The sequence below is a fragment of the Acromyrmex echinatior genome, chromosome 5 (assembly GCF_024713525.1).
Source record: "Acromyrmex echinatior isolate Ae372 chromosome 5, ASM2471352v2, whole genome shotgun sequence".
In the NCBI taxonomy this organism is placed as follows: domain Eukaryota; kingdom Metazoa; phylum Arthropoda; class Insecta; order Hymenoptera; family Formicidae; genus Acromyrmex; species Acromyrmex echinatior.
Genome location: NC_141856.1, coordinates 15,338,246 through 15,360,498, shown reverse-complemented (window position 1 = coordinate 15,360,498; position 22,253 = coordinate 15,338,246). Strand labels below are relative to the sequence as shown.

Genomic DNA, 22,253 nt, shown 5'->3' with positions numbered 1-22,253 from the left:
TTCGGGCGATAGATATGATATATCACTGCACCTTCGACTAATAAGTAATAAAAGGTTTATTGGTGATAAATTAAGTAGCTTTTATTTCTTCAAATTTTCATTTCACGAACACGGCCGATGACTTGTCTGATGATCTGCATCATTGGAGCACAGTTGTTTAGGCGGCAGGTAGTAGCTACGAATGACTATCGATACATCAACACGATCCAGTACGATCCGGCGCACAAGGTCGATGCTTCCAATGCCTGCATACAATCCAGTCTCGATCTATCGTGACTGCTCTCGGCACGTTCTGCTCCGTCGAAAATTTCGTTCCGCCTGTCTCTCCTAATGCTAACATTTATTCTCCGACTATCGGGAATACGTGTTGTATCTAAGCGTCCTCCGCTTTACGAGGATTATCTAATGTACGTTCTGTACCTCTGCGACGTGTCTGCTACTGTCGACTAGTCTCAGTTAACAATTTCGCGTCGTACACACATTTTTTTACTTCTATTTTTTATCTTTGTTAATATTGATATTTTTAAAGATATTTGACACAATGTCCTTTACAGGACGAAGAAAGCTACTATAGCTGGCTGAAACAGTAATTCATAATTTGAGACAAAGAAAAGACAATAAAATAAAGAATTATATATAAATTTTACTCAAAGAAAAATTTTGTGGGATTTGAAAAATAGACTCCCACCTTCTAAAGAATAAAATAAAATTAGCACTTTTATTTGTAGTTTATGAATTCAAAGGGATAGGATCAACGAATTCCGTTGATGTGTATCATGCGATTCGACGTGACCTTTGGTGCCCCGAAAAATTCCATTTCACTTGTCTCCGATACCAGACGCATTTATATTTGTTGGTCCGCAGCACGTACGAGAGCGTGCCACGCAGTGTGCACCGGCCGAGCGAGCTGCAACAACTTTCGCCCTTGGGCGACTCGCGTTGCTCTTATTTAAACAACATACCTAACTCGCTCGCCTCTCTTACTCGCGACTCCCCCGCCTCCCACCACGGTAACCGGGAGTACCCAACATCCTTTTACAGGGACGTATCGTTTCGACCGTGATTGGAGAACGTGCTTTTATCTAAATTATTCAACTATATGCGCAGTCATGTGAAAACGCAAACGTGCGAAAAGGAAATATCATTAATATGTATAACATCGTTTATACTTTACATAACTTAACAGCTTCTTGACAATATTTTACGATCTTCAATCTAGAAATTTTATAAATAGAAAATAGGTGATAATTTACCTTTTTGCAGCGCAAAATGTGATATATAATATATGTATGATTTACTTACACGCAACAAATTAGTATCTTTTTAAAAAAATGCTATGCAGTTTATGTTAGTGCTTCTAATTATTATCGCTGTTAATATTTATTTTATCTAAAATGCTGATACATATTTCTTCCAAAGTGACAATTCCAGCGGTTAACAGCGTGCTCGGGAAATAAGGAATTTCTTCGTTTATCTCTCAAAACGATGTTCTTTTCATGTACGAGCGACAGCGAGACGAGCCAAGCGGCGGACTCTGGGTTCCGAACGGGTCCGGGTACGTCGTTGGTATCGCGGGTATCTCGCCTGGAAAGAGCCGTACTCGTGGTTCTTAGCCCGGTCCAGCAGGTACCATCGCGGCCGTGGCACTGATCGTCCGGCGATACCGGCGTAATTTAAAATCATCGGGGCACGAGACAAAACAGGCAGCCGAGGAACAAGTGTGCGCTTCGGCCTCATGGAATCTTGATTATGCATTCCACACGGATGACGGGTTGCAGAATCTTTCTGCCTTTCCCTCCCCCTTCCCGCTGTCTTGCTTTTGCCACCCCGGCTCGAGTGTCACCCCCGTTGTTCGCGCGGCCGGATAATCGATCGTCAGGTATGTCCTTTAAGCTGTCGCCGTGATGCACCACGCCGACGCGGTCGACGACGTTAACACCTGGAGGCTGTATTCGCCGGCGGTGGGACGAGCGGAGGCGATATTTCCTCGATAAAATATCGCTGGCGAATAGCGAGCCGCGAGCGGCACTGCGCGGCCGCGTGTCCATGGAGTTTGCGTAGCTTTTAGCAATGTTGTTACCGCGGTTGCTTCTCATTTTTCTTCTCGCCTCTTTGTCCGCTTCTTCTTCTTCTGGGAACTGGTACCGGAGCGATCGCGAGCCGTTCGCTTGATATATCGAGATAGATATTGGCATGCTGGGGAACACAATTGCACGCGCGAGGAACAACGTGAGGGACGTTGTTTCCCGGTTAAGGCCGATTCACGCTTTGCGTTAATTATTTACATTTCGGACTGATTTAGCAAAGTTGACTGACAAATTGTTTGTTAGTCCTATAAAATTATGTTTATTGTTGAAGTCATTGTAATAGAATTCTTTAAATTAAAATACTTTACTTTTAGTACATATTTATGTTACATTAGTATGTTACACTAAAAAAAAAATGTTTTGATTAAATCAACAAAAGGGAATCCCAATAAAATTGGAATTTTGGTGAAACAGTTATCATAGAAATTCTGCTTAATTTGATCAAAATACTTATTGGACTCTTTTGTTAGTTTAATCAGAAAATTTTTTTAGTATAACATTAATTTTATTTAACGTATTATTATCACGAAGCAATCATTTATATATCGTATCCTGGCGTTCGCTCTCTGATATGTAAAGACGATTCATATTTAGCAACCGCCATTTGTTCGAATTCATGATACAGACGCGTATTTGAATAGAATAAAAAAGATATTGTATGGATTAATGGCCGTCTCTATCGGCAACACTTTTAGTGTTTACTTATAATGATTACTTTTAGTGATTACTCATTTTTTTCTTATTTACCTCGTAAGTAACTGTGTAATCACTCGACATTATGAATGACTTTTGTATTCAATTTTACGATGATTTACAATGCTTTATCGAATTATCTTTATTGTACACTTTTAGCTTTCGCTTTTCACTGACAACACCTCTCTCTTGAATGCCGATAGTTTTACTTCACCTTGCACATGTACACTATCAACGACGATTAACGACCCCATATGACTCGTGGACATCTCTCACTATTCTAATTACCTGCCAGCATGTGGTCTAGGATTATTCGTATTAGCATGTGCTGATTGCCGGTCGGCGAGGAAGCGTCCTCGAACGAATGGAACGACGTACTAGAAGTCATTGAAGAGGGAACAGGAATAAGTTGATTTATCGTTCAGAACAGCTAGTGCAAGTAGAAGTAAATTGTAGAAAAGAGCCGAGCGACTCAGTCAGCGCAAAATGACAATTATTTATAAGCCTAACGTTGAAATGCATTCTTAAGTACATATTCTTAAAGTTGACAAGATTAATATAATTTCACGGAGACCAAAAGACCTCGTCGCCTCTTTCACTTTTTTTTATTGACAATAATATAAGTGACGTATTAAAAATAATAATAATTCCGTATTTATAGTGAAATTAATAAGTGTCAGATGATGATTGAGCGTTTTAATTTACTTCAATTAATAAATTCTTATCACCATTTTTTAGAGAATTTATTTAGGGTGCTTTTCATTTTAGTGATACAAGTCGACACAAATCTCTTTTATCTTTTTTGTTATTTAATGAATAACAAACATTTGTATCACCAAATGGACATATAATCTATCATGAAATGTATATTCAAGAAGTATAATGTCGCAACAATCGCAAGCTTCTTTTTGGATTCAGTGACACAGACATACAGTAGGTTGCATTAATGAGGAATGGGCCTTTAATCTGCATGATACATAAAAAATTCCAAATGGCGTAAATAAAAGAGCTCTCGGAGAGAGTCTTAATTCCTGAGTGCGGGCCGAATAGTGCAGATTTTTCAAGGTGCTTATAAAAGAGGAGTGCTCAGAGAGATGTGTGATGCGAAGAGAGAGCAAGCTACCGCTATACGGCGCACCTGCAGCTTCAACGAGCTTGTTCGAGCACAGTTCGTTCGCTTCTTCTCTTCCTTCCTTACGAAACGAAGCGATTCCATGGGGAAGATAAAGAGGGGGGCGTAGCCGATCTGCGATCTCTCCCTGAATCCGGCAGTGGTTAACCGGTGCATTAGTCTCGCGTGTGTCTCGATGCCTAGGATGCAGTTCATGCTAGCCGCGTATAATCCAGCGGTTAGCGCGGGCACAGTGCATAAATCGCGCCAACGGCCAAGCGCGATCCGCGGGAAGAAACGCACCGCGTTCCTGCGGCGATCAAGCACTGGAATTTTAATCTGTCCGGTGCGCCTCGCGACTAATAAATTTGCGCTTGACACTCTCATCCGTAACGGTTTTTTTTTTGCTTTCGCTTGCGTCGGTTATAATGATTATCGTAATTGCAATTTTACTATGTAATTATATTACGTAATTTGCATGTAATCGCAATTAATGGTATATGGAAAGAACGATTTTAAGTACCTAAAAATTTAGTACAAATATAGATCTGAAAATTTGTTCAAATATCTATCCAAATAATTACATATATATATATATATATATATATATATAGAACGCTAAAATTACACTGCAAATCCAAGTGTGTAAAAAGTGATTTCAATATATACTTATATGTGATTTAGTTTTCCATAAAAGTAACACACTAAACTGCATACAAATATGGATTTACATTTGAGCGTGTAATAGAATGTCATTTTTTTATATACTTGAATTTTTGCAGTGTAGTTGCTAGAACGTCAAAGCTTTATGTAGCATTGCTCGTCATGCTTGAGGTTTCTACATAATTATTTTATCGTGTAAAGTATCGAAACTTTTTGTAGTATTGCATGATACTTGAGTTTCCCCTATATACTCAATTATTTTGATCAAATTATTTTGGTCAAAATTAGTATCTAGCTAAATTTTTAAACTTCAGCAAAACCATCCTTTCCGTGCATTATGCATAAGTTTCCATTGTTTATGAGAAACCTTGATAAGAGAATGAAAATCTTGATAAGATATACATCTTTCTGATCTGTATATCGAATCCGACGCGTGTATTTAGAATGTTATCGCGTTAAGTTCGTCATTTAGATTCGGTTGTTTAGTTGCACGCGTCGAGAGTACAATGCAAAGATAAACGCGACCCCAACGGGTGCCCCCGTGTAATCTATGTATCTTTAAGCACTTATGACATCGTAGGTAATCATACAACCAGTCGGTCATAATTGCGGTAATAAACATTACGATTGTACACATAATATCTATCTTTAGCTCCGGTCATGGCGATACGGTGCGGTATTAGAGTACTCCGCGTATAAATAATGACCACTATTAAACGATCTGGTTGGAACGCAAAGACTAATGCGTCTTCGGCATTATGTTCGCACCGCTCGCTCTTTGAGCCGCTAAAAGGGCTCGTGAGCTATTTGTCTGCTACATTTTGTGCCTTGAAGGGTCTGCGTGTACGTTCGCGCAAATTCGGCCTGAAGGCCGCAACGCGAGATATTACAGCGTATCAAACTTTCTATACTCTCGTTCTTATATAATTTAATGAATATATAATGACGTGCATTTTCATTGATAATATTTATTAATCAACGTGTCAACGATATTTATCTGTTGAAAATTTCAATACTTACGTGATATTGCAACATTGAATTGCAATATTGTGATATACAATACATATAAACTTTATGTTACATTTTTTTTTATAAATACGCGAATGAATAATTTCAAGATGAATAATTTCTGAGATAAAACGGTTCGTTGCTTTAACTCTCGCCACTTTCGACGGTCCTAAACGTTCAGATGAAAGCGCGCATTCCGTCGTGGTCTTACGAGGTCCCAGAGGTTGCGTCGCCGCCTCGGGGCGAGAGGTACGCACGATCAAAGGGCCCATCGCCGAATCGCCGGAACTTGACGATCGACGCGGAGCCACACGAGCCCCAGGCGCATAAGAAAATATCGATATTTCGCTAAATAATAAACGGCCATTATCTCAACGTATTCTACGTATGCGAATCTTAATGACAGCGCACTTACGTTGTAGAGCCCAACATCAAATTCTTTGCGCTTTGATAGATATAATGTAATCGCGGTGAATGGACGCGTGCTCGCTCGCACGTACGGGACCGTCATTTTTTTCTTTATTACAGGCGTCATGTCCGCTTAATGCATTCGAAAGCTACGCGGATTCACGCCAGGATTAATACCGTCCGCTCGGTGTTTCGAACACGCAAAGATCAGTTCTTTTGGGACCTTACAGGCCTTCGGAAGGGAATCTCTCTCGCAGGAAAAAGGAGGTGGACCACGATGCGGAATAAGAAGAGAACGAATGGATCGCAAGAGCGCAGTTTCTCTATTGAGGCCCCGCATGACAGATAAGCTTAACCTCCGGCCCATTAACATTATTAACATCTGAACACAACGGACGGGGCCCAAGAAACGAGCCGTATGCTCGGCACGTCCGGCCCACGCGTGCGCGCCTCAAGTACTCGCGAACTCCGACGCGTTTGTATCGCGCTGTGAGGCCCCACGAGAGAGGTATTAAGGTCCCTCTCCGTGCAGGCTGCGCGCGACTGACTCGGCTGGATAATTAGGGGTACGGCATCGAGGGGGTTTAGCGGGGGCCATTTCTGGTTATTAATTCACCCTATGGTCGATCCCGACGGGCCCATAGGGCCCATTGTCGGGAACGGCGGTATACCCGCGATTTGGCTCTCGAGAATATGATTATGAATATCTTGATGCTATAATGATATATATTCTTCAGTGGGCTGTTTTTTGTATTTAAAATATAAGATATGATGAATTTCCATTCACATTGTAACACATGGTTATTTTACGAGTGGATTAGGAATTTGCAATGATATTTTTTAAAATTATAAAAAAAAATTTATGTTTTTCTTATTGATACATTTTATGTATATATCGGCGTAATATTTCATTATTTAAAGCTTATATCTTCCAGAAGTATTTTACTGCTTAGAAATATCTAAATAATAGTTATTTCGTAATAATCATCGAGCGGCGACGTTTATTACGTAAGAAGGTGTAGAGAACGAAGAGAATGATCGTTGCCCAAAGCGGGGTCAGTTCTTTCGCGAGGCGTGTCAACCTGCCAAATATTATGGAAATTTATTCCTGCGAGCTCCGCCGCTGTAATGGATTCCAGCGTGCGAGAGAGACGTGCACATGTATATAGTGAATTCATCGCGTGTGCACGAAGTCTAAAAGTGAAAAAGTAATTCTCACTTTCATCCTTGTTAGCAATTCTCTAAAATGCATCTGCTCTTTGCAGATTAAAGTTTGTAAAATATAATGTATTCGTAGGACACTTTCATAATAATCTATTTATATTTGTGCGAATATTATATGAAAAAAGTATTAATTAAATAAATTAATATTTATATAATATTAATATGTTATATTATTAAAAACAGATTAAATATTAAAATTTAAAGCATCAAGCGAAACGTCTGTAGCATCAATTTAATAATATTACAGAAAAAAAGATCGATGAAGGACGTGAGGGAGAAGATCGCCGTGTTAGCCCGAGGTGAGTGCGCGCGAGTAAGGGTGCAGAAAATTAAATCCGAGGATTTTTGTTAACTCGCCCCCTCTGTTTCCGAGGCGAGAGATGTCGGGGTGAGCACGACGGGTCTCACGGATCCCTCGTCGAATCTACCTTCCGCAACTTCTCTCTTGTACTCACCCTCGCCGTGGACTCCTCTCTCTCTGTTACTCTTTCTTTCTTGTTCTCGTCCGGGCATGACAGTGTCACGTCCCCCGGAGCAAAAATCCTTATAAAACGAGACACGCCGCGGCGAGGTGCGAGGAGATGAGGAGGAGCAGTCGTGAGAAGCGGCTAAGTGGATAAGGTGCTAAGTGTGGCCCGAAGGTACGACGGTTTGGCGCAGTGTAACCTGCGAGACCTGGCAGACCGCGCGTGGAACCGTCGTATACCGGGTCCCAATTACCGGGCCCGCTCGAGGAAAACGAGTACGGTCCCGGGCGCATGTTTTTTCGAATACATCAGGGTTCGAATCAGCGTCACGTCCGCGTGCATCTGCCATTTGAACGGTACCGCTTGTCGAGGATGACATATAGTTTTTATTGAAAATAATAACTTTTCTAAGATCGAAACGATACTGGTTGAGCGATATTACTTCAGGATTTGCCTTGTCGATTCCCTTACAAATGTTTGCACATTGCTCCGTCATTACTGCACGCGGTTGCAGGTTGCATTACGTGCAATCTGTTTAAATGGGTAGCGGCGTACAGCGTATGAAAAGAGGCGTGCCTGCACCCATTGTAACCCGCGTGCGTCACCTGTGGGATGTAGAAAATTGTCAGGCAATCTCGAAGCAGGTCGTATAACTTTCATATAAGCAGGTGCTACCGATAATGTACAAAACAAATAACAGAAAATATACGCATAAAAGATTTGTGTTAAATGAAATTTCGTGTAAAAATAAGTGAAAATGTAAAATGAAGTATTTTTTTCAAACATTTGTTAGATTAAATATAAGGACCTCTCTCAAAAAATGTACTGTTATATCTCTTATATATTGGAGAAAATGAAGCGGGACAATTTTTTTCGAATTTTATAACGGTCGAATTATGTCTGATCGATCGGTGAGGGCGGTATCTCTCTCGAGCTGTGTAGCCAATCGATAATCGCTTACACGTATTAACTCATGCGTCATTGGTATTATCGTTACGTGGAATCCAAGCTTGTTCTCGGCCGAAATAAAAAGCTTGTAAAAAGCTTTTGTGAACAATACCGAGAATAATTATATAATCCTCCTACGCGTGAAAAGCCTTTTATATAAAGAGTTATATAAAAAATTTTATTTAATATTTCAAATCCGATAGTAATCAGCGCGCAATTTATATAACTGAAAGATGTATTTAAAATTTACATAGAAATATCATTAGGCATACCAAGTCTCGGCCGATTTGATGCTTGTTTACTTATATTCGATTTATTTAATAATCTAATTTATTTAACTGATTTAATTTTTTTCCTTCTATTTCCTTATATTTTCCATGCATTTTCTTCTCGAGGATTTTATTTCAGATGTCGTAAATTTACAGTACGACCGAAAGAGCAAAACAGTTTCTGTTCACAAGAATTCATTTCACGAGCGCTTTCTCTTCTCCGCTCTGCCTCTCCTCTTGAACCCCGATTTGCACTTTTGATCGATTTTCTCGATATCAGTCAGGTGCACTATGGAGAAAGGTGTACGCGTGTAAAGGTGGAGCGACGAACATTCGGTAGCGGAAGGAATTACGAACCAGTCGTTGGACTGAAACAATAGTTACCGCGGCAATCAGGTCCTGATCCCATTCGAACTCAGCGAGCGCCGCAGTTTTACATTTTCTTCGTTGTGTAATGAGTTCAACGTATATGTAACGTATCGTACGCACATGGCTGTGCGCTTTGCATATATGAAAGTGAGACACGTCTCTCCCCGCACTGCTCCCCTGAAATCCGCGGCTCCATTGCACGTTTATACGCGTCCGCGCGCTCATTATGATTCATTATTAGGTCCTTTTGTGGGCAGTCCGGTTCTCCGTTTCTACTTTGCCCTTTTTCGTTCCTCGCCACCACCGCCTCCGCCGCCGCCACCGTCGCCGTCGTCGTCGTCGTCATCGCCGTCGCCGTCGCCGTCATATGAGAGGGTTTCGGATTCTCTCTTTCCAGATCTCCACCTTCTTCGTTCTTCACCTTGCGCGACTAGTAGGTGCGGCAGACACCTGTAGAGCGAGTGCCTCGGCGACGGAAAGGAAGGAAAGAAGAAGGGGAAGAAAGAAGAAAAAATTAAAGAATCAAAACTAAATAAAGGCTCTCTTAAAACGCGCCTGAGGAAGATGAGAGGAAGGATGGAGGAGAGAGGAGGTAGTTGAAACCGTCGAGAGGGCGTAGTGAGGTGTGAGCGAGCGAGAGGATGAAGAGACGGAGAGGACTCGAACGGGGCCTCGGGCCCCGCCGGTGTGGGTGAACACAGCGGGGTCAACCGAGTTCAACCTCAACTGGGTTCCCTTCAACCGGGTTCCCTTCGTGTTTCACCGTGCAGCCCGTTTTCGCGTATTCGGCTGTGAAAACGGTCGTTGTCAGATCGGCCGTCTGCCAATCAGGAACGATTCCTGCGTGCTTCTACACCGTCGTAATTTTTTACCTTTGTACCATCGCGCTTGAAATTATGTAAAGGCGAAGCTTGGAGAATGTGTATAATGGATATGCCATGAACTCCTCTCTTTCTGTGCTTCTTTATTGATTCTTTGGATCCTTTGCACGTTCTTTGCCTTGTACATACGATGCACGATTCGAGATGATTTCACATCGTAAAACAGGTGCACGCACCTTTCGCTGAAGAAACACTGCCAGATGCACCGTATACTTATCGCTTCGGCGATTAGATGTCCGTTACATAAGATTTGCCGCGATAATTTTGATCAATTTTATCGACACACTCTCTCGTATAACATAATTATGAAATACTCAATTGCTTAAAAATTTATGTGTATCTATATAATTAAATTTTATAAAAATTCGGTGTCATGATGAAGTATATTATTTTATTTTTATTGTGTGGAATTATTTCATTTTATTGCATTTTATTACACAATTATTTTATTTCATCGCGCAGTTTTCCTTTTGAATTCAAGTGATATAGAAAGTGAACATCGAAGTGATGTGAAAGCGAGTATCGCTGCGTACTAAGTTCGTCCTCGCTCACCATTTCTCTGATTCACGGCACCTGTTGCAAATTCCTGAGTCTTCTTGCAGCAAGAACCTGAGCAGGCTTCCTCCTTCCTTTACGTTCGACTTAAGATTCTTTTATGCGGCGAGACAGATGGGCACCTGCTTGAGCTACAACAATTTGTGGAGGGGGCGTAGCCTGGGATATTATCCTCCTTAACTCGACAAAATTTCAATCAGCGCCATTTAGTTATCTCAATCTACCATTGCCATAGTAATCCGTCCAATTAGATGTTTTGTATCGAGAACTTTGAAGTACTCTAATTACAACTTTGTTACGCTAATGTCTTTCACGGAAATTAATAAAGATATTAATGTATTGAATAAAAACGATGGATGAATAACGTTACGTTAAATTTAAAATGGTATAATATAACATAATAAAGCTCTTTGACGATATTTTTGGAAATTTTGCGATGTATAATCAAGATAAAATTTATGTCTCACTTCTTCTTTCTTTTTAAAGTAGATTAGATTAAATTTATATATGCAATATGTTCAGAAAATTTTCTGTTTAATTTTAATAAATAATTTTACAAATAGATAATTTACAATAAAAATTATTTATAAAATTATTATATTTACTCACGAGACGTACTTATTATTACTTATTTATGAAACGATTATTGTTTCTTTTATTATTCAACACCTATCTTCATTTATTTCTTTAAAATACACCTGTTTAGCAACCTGCACAAGCTAACTTGTACGCGCGTTACGCGAAGACGGATCACCTGCACAGCCATAGCTTCCTTTCCGCCAGTTTAAGTAATTTGTCACATGTATCATACAACTCTCATATCTCACCTGCGCGCTCGGATCCCTGCAATAAGGGAAAGTAGAGTAAAAATTGGAACGAAATAAGTTCGATGGAAAATTTGTTGTCTGTAATACCGAATGGCAAAAAAATATGCTTATTCGATTCACCTGTCGATATCAAAGGTACTGATTATATACCAATGCCAATGAGAAGAGAGATGTGCGCGAAAAATCTCCCATAGATCTCATTGCGTATGAAGAGGACGACGCGTATTCTTCTCCCAAATAGTTTCGCATCGGTCCTCAATATTCCGTTTACCGAGTGCAGGCATTCATACAGTATATATGCAGCAGTGGCCTCTCGAACGAGAGACGTAAATCGGTGCTCCGTCGTACACAGGGCACGTATATACGTAACGCATCACGACGAAACAGGTGGGGCACCTGCGCCAGACTGTGCAACCTGCGCGCAGGAGCGAAACCGAATTCGCGCTCTTGGAGCGCGTCTTGGAGAACGCGCGTCCAGGCGAAAAAGAGAGAAAGATCGACGAAGAGCAAGAAGCAGGTGTATTCCACGATGTAGCCTGCGCTGTGTATGCTAATTGGGCCAGAGTTAACGCTCGGGATGCCCAGGACGGGATTTAACGAGCCTCCGAACAGGAAGCCCCTTTTACCGCCTCCTCCCCCGCCTTCTTGGTCTCTCTCTCTCTCTCTCTCTCTCTCTCTCTCTCTCTCTCTCTCTCTCTCTCTCTCTCTCTAGAGAGAGATCTCCTTGATTTTGTTCCTTCTTTTTCTCATTGCCCGCTGCCTTCCTCTTTCTTTTTCTCTAACTTAATCTCTTCGTATCCTTCTTCTTCTTTCAGTCGTCGATACTACCGCTGATGCGACCACGCGGCTTCCTACCAGGCTTGCGAGAGATGCACCAAGATTCGTTAAGGCGGAATTACGCGCTCGTGGCCCGCCGCGCCGCGGACGGGAATACGAAATTAGGTGCGCTGTTCCTCGGAGCAACGCGACTCCAGCGGAGCGAGCATAACGAGGGTACAAAATGCGAGAGAGGAGTCGGCGAATGTGACTCCGTCGTGTACGATAGGACCAAACAAATTGGCATAAATTCCCGCGTAGGTGTGCGTGTGGCTCACATCGAAAGATAAATTAAAAAACTAACGAATTTTTTGCAGGTTGCAGTATAATCACAAGTCATTTTTATTTATTTTTTATTTTTTTGCATTAGAATAATGTAATGTGATGCAATAAAGTTTCGAACAAATTTTTAATTGAGGATGTTTTCCTAAATCTCTAGATTGGGTGTCATCATTCTTCACTAGTTTAGCATTTTGCTATTGAAATAACCCGGAGAAAAATATGTATGGCGAAGCCCACACGAATTATACAATAATAAATGTGTTTCAGAACCAGTTCTATATTATTCACCTTGTTACTAACTACGTCGGTTATCATAGTATTTAATTACATACCTTACAGTCCAAACATTAATGGTAATCGGCGAATAATGACAGCAGTTATTTTTATTGCCACGCGATATGGTTCGTCGGCAGCGGCTAAATCTTTTTTTTTTTTATTTTTTATCCTCTCTTCGCAACGCAATCTGCTCGTCGACTGTGCTAACATCAAATTAGTATTCCCACACGGACGAGTGCACATTCTGGTGGTCTGATTAAACTTGCTTTAGCGCGGCAATTAACGCCGTCACCGACCGGTCACTCTTCCGAGACGCGCGTTTCGACGTCGTGTGCGATAAGATCTCGAAAGTTTTATGGACATTCGTGTGCAATTATGCTGCGCGTACAGCGTCATTACGGCAAGGTCCTCGAGTCTCCAGCTGTCATCGAAGACTGTGCATGCTGATGTCACCTACCAGACGATTACAATGCGTACGTCAAGCAAACAAGTCGGGGTCCCTCTTCGCTTTACGCGCGCTTTTCGCTCTCAGCGGGTACCGTGGGATCGGCGGGAACGCTTCGAAAATTTGCTATTAGACAAGGAATCATAATATTTCACGCGATGTTAAGACTCAGCATTCTTACTCGAATAGGAACTTGTTAAGGGACGAACTGCAGAGTTGGGAAGTCACAAAGACGTGAGAACCGACATGGAGAACCGCTGGCATTAAAATTTATTGAAAATTTGCCTTATTTAATATCACGAATATTTTGCAAATTTAATATTGTACAAGGAATCACAATATTTTACACAAAAAGTCATAAAATTGATCTTTAAGCAAGAATAAGAGAGATGGTGAGACATCAGTCAATCTGCAGAAATGAAAGCGCAGGTTCCACGAAAGAACCACTGGAGCTGAGGAGGTAGAAGTTCGCCGAAAATTCCTCAGAAGTTCCGTAAACTTCGTACCTGCGCGATACACAATCTGGACACGTACAGGTGAACGTACGTGAGCCTCCATGAGATCTGGCGTCGGCATCGGGCTACCGTCGATCGTACAAATGACCTTATACGGCGTTCTGATGCACCTTCCGGCCGTGCAAAATCACCGGATAAGAATCTGCCGATCCGTTTCGATCTGGAGCTCCGATCGGCGGGGCGCATCGACCTGATCTTATCTCGCCCTCGCCGCCTCTCACGTTCGTAAAAATCCCAAAGCGTAGAAACGAGAAAGAAAGAAAGAAAAAGGGAAAGAGAGAAGCGACGTTCGTTCGATGCCCCCTCTTGAAAACGACGAGGAAAAGGAAGGGGGAGAAAGTGTGTGGGCGTTGTTTTACACTGGCTATTAATTAGCGGTTAATTATCGGCCCGCTGCTTGGCGACTGTCAATAACCCTTTCCGAGACTGGTGCTGGTTGATATGACGCGCGATTCTCGCTATCGCGAAAATACAATACTTGATAGCGTTTCTCAATTGTCGCACGGAAAAGAAGCTTTTGCTGAAGCATCTAAAAATTTAGCTAAATATAAATCTGAAAATAATTTTTGTTAAGTCATCCAAATAATTATATAGAACGCTCAAATTGGTTGCTAGAAAACGTCAAAGTTTTTTGCAGCATTGTTCATCATCCTTGAAATTCTTACGTAATTATTTTATCCGACAAATTTTTGTTCAGATCTGAATCTAGCTAAATTTTTAGATACTTTACAAAATGATTTTTTTCGTGCGCGTAAAATATTCCTCAGAAACTCATTGCGCGTTTCAAAACTGCTCGTTGAAATCAAGAATAAATTATTTCAGTAAGTATAATTTATGTGAATCTGTATAGAGTTGAGCAATCTGTATAAAGTAGAGCAGATAAGATGTAAAGTTTTATAAGACGCAGACTGTTTTGCGTCTTAATTAAAACAAACTTAATTGCAGCATTACTCATGTTTGAGTTTCCTGCAGATTTATTTTGATCCAACAAATTAATTTTTAGATCTGTATCTAAATTGTTATACATTTCAATTCTATCATTCTTTCCGTGCAGTGTTTTCTCGCAGATGGAAGGTGCAAGTGTCACTGTACTCGCAATATCGCTCATCGAAAGGAGAGCGTATGGCTTTCCGTACGTCAACGGTTAATTCATTCTCGCAATCGTTCTTTTGTATGTTTAATTCAAACTTCTCGTTATCTGATTTAGTGTACAATTAATCGCAGTTTAAAGAAAGTTACAATCATACCGTTATCCGCATTGCCGCAACATCCACGTGAACGCAGTCGCTACCAGTTGTGATCGTTGCCGACTTCCATTATTGCGCATTGTGCCGTAATTTGCGACATAACGAATGCGAACCGGAGCACGTTTTTCCGCTGAATTTCGAACACTAAATCGAGGACCACAATACACCGCTTACATCGTGCCCGCGCTTACGCATACAGGTACACACCCGGTGACAATAACTATAAGTCTATTGTTTCGTATGTGGCGTATTTATCGGTCTATTCAACGCAAATATGGCGAGTGCAATCATAAACTGCCGGTCAAGCCGTTTGGATAAAATAGCGCATATAATTCTCACCGTACGTGTATCATAAGGGCGACAAACCAGCTGTATTATTCTACGGTCAATGCACATCGCATTTCCTAATTAATATTTTACTACTTTGCGTGCACTTTTTCCATCATAAATCAAGCAAAGAATTTTACGTGTACAGATATTGTTACGCTAAATGGCGAAATGGAAAAAACTTAAGGCTACATAAAAGGAATAGTATTTATATGCTAATAAATTCTACGTTAAACGCAAGTGTCGCAATGTTATCGTTAACCACGTCGTTATAAAGCGGGTCACGTTGATCTTGATCGTGAAATAAAACAGGAATTAATAAATCAGAACAACCGACTGTGGAGTTCATCGTCTGGCGTATGTTCTTCGTCGGAGAGAGAGAAAGAGGAAGAAAAAAAACAAAAATACGAGCTTCTTGGAATTCCGCTCGGCGTTTCAGCGTGCGCCACCGAGCGACAACTCTCGATTTCGTGCGTTGGAAACCCAAACACCGGTGTGGTCCAGCCTGCTCCGACATTTGTTTCTCGGCTGAGCAAGCACGTTAAAACTTTATCGATGAGAGTTATGGTAGATTAAAATGTGAAAAAGATGCGTTTTTGTAACGAACTGATTACCTATTATTCGAGACTTGAAGCTTTACCTTTAAACTGCGAGCGCATGACACAGTGATCCGTATATCAGTACAGTAGAGCTCTGTTTATCCGAACACATCGAACAAGACACTTCCGATAACTAAATGATTTGGATAATGGAGGTTCCAATTCTTCCTTCTACCAATATTTATTCGTTTCGATAATAGAAGACTTTTTTCAAATGTCTATGAAAATGACGGACAATTTGTACATATCTCATCTAAATTTCACTTACAAAATTTTATAAATCTACTATTAAATCCTATTTATTTATGTAATTAAAAATATAAATTTAATATTAAATTAAATTAACTGTAATTGATTATACTCTATTATTCTACATTTTTATTTGAATTCTGTCGATTAAAAAACTGGAGCCGAATACGATCAGTGGATAATAAAAACTCAGCTATATGAGGATTTGAAACTAAGCATAAACCTGTTAAACCGTATAATACGTACGTTTCCACTATGTAAATTAACTTTAATCTCGATTCAACTTACTCTTCAGCTTTTTCTACAGTTCTAAAAATTAGAAAAAGATGAAGAGGAAGTTGAATCGAGATTAAAGTTAATCTACATTGATGCAAACGGGCATAAATGGAGTATAGATAAACGGAGTTCTACTGTAAGTATTAACGGTCAGATGAGCTGCGGCGAAAGGGTTTAAACGGCGAACACTCACGCCGTAAGAATTTCAATCGAAAGCGGCATTCGAAATAGCTCGCCGGAATTGGTGCATCGTAATATTTTTTCGTTCGACAAAAGGAAATATACCGGCGGTATGTAAAACGGTTTCGCTGAGACGATTCGTTCCTCTTCGAGTGTGGGGAGGAGCTAATAACATTGTGAGGACAACAACAGTGGCCAGGTATACATATACAGAGTGTTAGTGAGGTCAGAGAGTCTGACGCGGTCTTTAACGCCGCGGCCGAGCACTAACATCGCTACCACATTGCGTGGTCTCTCTTTTGCGAGGTGGTCCACTGTTGTTTGACGTATCGCCGCGTAAAAACAGCGTGAAGTTAAAGAACCGTCCGGGCCGGGCAGTAACTTTCGTTCGTTCGCCTCTAAAAGTCAAGTGCCCCTTGGAAGCGAGACGTGCCTCAGGAAGGCTGAGATTCGAGGGATGTGGCGAACATGAGCGTTTGCTGTGGCGATCCGTTTGTAAGTGAAATTCATAAGATTGGTTGTTTTTAGAAAACTTCAAGTAAGTATATATTACGCTATATTTTTCCAGATTTTTGCTAAAGAGTTTTTAGGAGCACTTAGAAATTTTCAAATAAAAGATTGGGCATTTAGACAACTTCTGATTGATCCGTCATATTTTTCAGGACTTTCTTAAGATGGAATGAAATAGGTGCATAAGAGAAAATGAGATTCGTGAATACCTCATTCTATCTTAAGCAGATCCTGAAAAATTTGACGAACACCAAACGATGTCCAATCTTTTATTCGAAAATTTCTGCGGCGGTGATATTTCGCTCTGCAGAGTATATATAATAAACGGCGTTTAAGGCCATGGCTCATACAAAAACGTAAGACGTAAGCGAATCGGCCAATCACAGTAGAGAAAGTAAGATTATTATCTTAAGTTCTCTATTATGATCGGCCAATTCGTTTACTAACGTTTTTCTGTGTCTCTGACTTTATGATGTACTTACAGTATGTGAGTATCCAAACCGAATGCAACCGTGAAGTATAATGAGCTATTATCCGTGAAAGTACACGCCTATCAGGAAATAACTGAGAGCGAATAAACTCTTAGTTGAGGATCTCTATGTGGTCTACATTTCTAGCAGCAAAAGATCAAGCGAGAACTGACACCTTTCATAATAATGTCAGAAAACGATGTTGAAAGTGTCACTTACATAGATGTCTTAAGAGACAAGTGCTTTGTTGCTAATTACGAAATTTATTACGATTTAATTTTATTTTAATATCGCATTTATTGCACAAAAAAATGTCATATATTTTGTTTAAGCTACGATATGTTATACTTAATTGAGTTAAAAGTTAATACAGGCTAAAAGAAGAGGGTGATTTTTACGCCATCGTAAATTGATTATAATTAAACGTTGTGGCGCTTTTTAATATTGTAGTTGCGAGCGCAAGAACACCTTGACGATCTCGCGGCCGAATTTTCGAGAGAAAGGTAATGCCTGAGGGACCTTAAGAGAGGATTCGACTCGCTGAGATCGCGTTTTTAACGGTTCAGTTTCTTTTAATTGTTTTTACACGATTGCCGGCGACGGTGGACGACGGCTGCGACCGCAGAGATCGGTAACACGAGAGTTTCTCGCGAAGACGCTAATATCCACTCTGCTCGTAAACATCATAAACACGAAATCGGACACCGAGAGCGTCCAATTCCATGTTCCGGCACGCCCCGCGAGGTCTCCAGGAAGCTGGACGATGCATCGGACGACCGTCGTTCAGAGATTTCCAAGATTGGCGTAATTGGACGTTTTATTTTTTCACTGCTATCTTGCTGCATTGCATTCGGCGTTTATGAATAAATATATTTTGCTGTAACGCGCGATGCGATTTGAAATGCATGTCACTCTCGTCGTACAATGTATTGTATACATCTGAAAAATTGTGATCGCCATAACTTGTAGTGGTTATTTATTAATCCGCTTGCATTTTTCTTTTGTTCATCAGCTCGTATTTTTTTGACAATATTCTATACGACGATGTAACTTACTATCGCCATAAGGAAGTCGAGGAATAGCCATAAGACGATCTGGAATAATGATCACGAGTGGGGAACGCTGCGGGGCTGTTTATTTCAATCAGGCAACCACAAATCTGCAGGGAGCCGACTACCGTCACGGTTCTTTCCTCGCAATGTTCGGAGGGAAGGCTCTTGATGACGGGCTACGCAGCCACCCCGACTTGGTCCTTTTCTGCCAGTTACATGTTGTGTCCTCGTGAATTCAAAAATATATTACATTGTAAAATCGGCGGATGTGCGAACCGCTGTCCGGCTTAGGATTACGACCCATTGCGAGAAAACTGAAACAATATCAACTGCTTCGAGATAAAATTCGATAGAAATTTATAAATACGTTCGATCGTGCGTTGTCATCAAATTATTTATGTCATGTCATTGATATATATAATAAATAATTTATACCTTTATAAATAAGATTTACTCAGTAAAATAAAATTATTTTATTTTTATTTTTTCGAATGAAAAATAAGATTTTGTAACTTAAAATTATTTGTGAAACAAATTTATCATAAACAATTTTTTAGATAATTGAAGATAATTGAAGAAAATGTCTGGATCCACTGGACTTGCGAATATTAAGATTAAATCCATACTTTTAAAAACTTTTAGGCTCGTTATCACGAAAGATGATTACCTAAAGATTAAAGATTACCAATAGATTCATCACTTAAATTTATTCATTAATTTCTCGATAATCTTTAATCTTTAAGTAACCATATATTGTGAGAACGGACCTTAGTGAATTTCACTCTGAAGAGAAAGACGGACCTTAGAGAATTTCACTCTCATTCTTAAAGATTAAAAATTGCGTCACTGTTTTTCAAGACTTCAATTTTCACTTTTTAGAATGAGGGTCCACTTTAAAGAATTTAGATTTAGAGAGTAGATTGCCCGATCTTTATTTCGTGTCGTGTCGAGATGTCGCGAAACGAACCGAGGAAGACAGCGAAAGAAGAAGAGATACTCTTGGCCGATTCAGATCGCTTGGTCCACCGTTAATTATTCCACGGCCGATCTTGGTGACGATTTTTCTTCCCCATCGACCGAGAGTCTCCAGTTTGTCGAACGATTGAGAGGTTATCGGAATCACTTAACAACTAGCTCACGACTTGGCACCTTTGCATCGTCTCGCCTTGCTTTATCTCGCGCTGCTCTTTCTTTATCCCGCGATAATTGCTCTTTTCTGAATTGCGCCGGTTATCAGCACGTACGATCGCCGAGTCGTTAACGTTAGCCGTCACAAGGTGTGTGGCATTCGTTCGTCGCATTGTATTGTCGCTAGAATACATTCACCGATAGATAACTTAATCACAGATTCGTCCGATAGTAGATACTCGAGTAGTATCCTTCCTGTCGAAAAAAGTTCGCTACGGTGATTTTACATTTTAAGTAAAAAAAAAAAACTTATATAATACTTGCGTAACATGAAAAAATCAGAGTGAAAATAGAGTACATCTTCCTGTGTTACATAGAGATATGAGTAAGTACACCTTGCGTTGCATACATCTTTCTCTCAGCCCGTGTGGTAACGGAGTGCTTGGTAACACATCACGATATATCACAATTATCGTACTATTATTATTTATACAGTGATCTATGAGCATAGATCCTCCCAGCACAAAGCGAGCGATCTGAGCTTCGCCTAGATGGAAAAGGCGGGAGACCGAGAAGCCGCCGATACACACGTGCTGGTACTTTCTGATACGAGCGATACCGTGAGCCGGGTTGCTTCTAATGGACTCTGAGATGAATGATCGAAGGAGAAAGAGCGGGCGAGAGAGGAACGGGAAGGTGGTAACGTGCCACAGAAAAATACAGGTAGCTGCAGCTGCGAAAACGGCAATCGCCACCCACTTCGTACACGCAGGCGTTCAACTAGGTTTTATTGTTATTCTCTAATTGCTGTGTGCGCACATTAATGAATGAACGTATCAATGAACGGATCGATGAACGCTTCCTGAAAGAAAATGTATTTTATGATACTCGGGGGATCAAAACTATTTTTTTCTGAATACAGATTTTAATAAAATAATACATCATATAAAAAATAATATATTTATAGGATTATAATTTATTATTTACTTGCGTTTATATAAAACATCTATGTCATTTCTATATTTTGGTATCCATTTTCGTATCTTCCTCCACAATGTAAATTTCCGCAATCGCTCTTGTCTCGCATTAACGCTCGGTGATAAATCTTCCGGACGCGCATTTTTCAACGTTATCACTCTTCGTCTTTTTGGGAAAAAAAGAATTTAGAGATGCATGCGCATACGCAGTGTCACTCTTTAAGATTCGGCGTATCAACTCGCGCGGGCTCCGTAAATTTCGCGAAACGTGCACGTGTCGCAATTCCAGATTAGCCACGATGCGGAACAACACGCACTACGCGGGTACTTGATAATGTCTCTGATAGCTGCGCGAAACAAGATTTGTTTATGTAGATCTTTTTTTTATATGTATAAACAACTTTAACAATAATTATATCTACTCTACACGGTAAGCGGCGAAATTAAAAAATGCTTAATATACATACAGTAACACCAGTAGATACACACGAAAACAACAATTTTGCTGAAGTATCTAAAAATTTAGCTACATTACAGATCTGAAAATAATTTGGTTGAACTATCAAACTAATTATATAAGACGCTCAGGTTGATTGCTAGAATGTCAAAATTTCTTGCAACATTGCTCATTATACTTGAGATAGTTATATTATTATTTTGATGGTCGAACAAATAATTATTTTCATATGAAAAGAACGATTTTGCTGAAATATCTAAAAATTTAACTATAAGATGTAGATCTGAAATCATAATGAGCAATGCTGCAAAAGATTTTGACATTCTAGCAACCAAGTGATCTTTTGAGTGATTTTTTTATGCAGATTTTTAATATTTCGTCATTGTTAATAATTGCTTCAAAATTATTTTTAACTTAAAAGTTAAAAATTTGTAGTTTAATAAGAAATATCGATTTTCCGGAAGATGAGCTTATTTGTGATGATTCAGAGTTCTCGTCTCGTCGAAAAACTCGGTTCTGTTCCAAGGAATCGCTGCCTACATGGGGATCCAAGTAGCGACGAAGACACATTAGCGGGTCGTAGGAGGGAAACGTGAATAATAATATATAATCGCCGTTAGTCCTAAGCCTTTTGGAAAGCAAATGCAGATGTGTAGGGCGATAGCGAACAATGGCGGTCGCCGCGATGTCTAAAACAAGAAATCTAACCTGCGCGCTGCGCATATTCGAGTTTTGGAAAGCGGATACGCCGATCCGGTGGACAATAAGAGACAATGCACTCGCGTGCACGCGCGTATGCACGCAAAAATGATTCCACCTACGAGATGATCGCCCACGCGACTCGCGCGCGAGATTTTTGTGGAGAAGAGCGAGAACCGAGTGGGGATCGGCATGAATAAGCAGTTTATGTAAAATATTCCTCCCGCGTTCATAATCT

At 40.3% G+C, this 22,253-nt stretch overlaps 1 long non-coding RNA gene across 2 annotated transcripts in view; it reads left to right on the top strand.

Annotated features, from left to right (window-relative positions):
• The window catches only part of LOC147909831 (uncharacterized), a 371,480-nt gene that overhangs the window by 186,929 nt on the left and 162,298 nt on the right, over nucleotides 1–22,253 (top strand). The window lies entirely within an intron of this gene.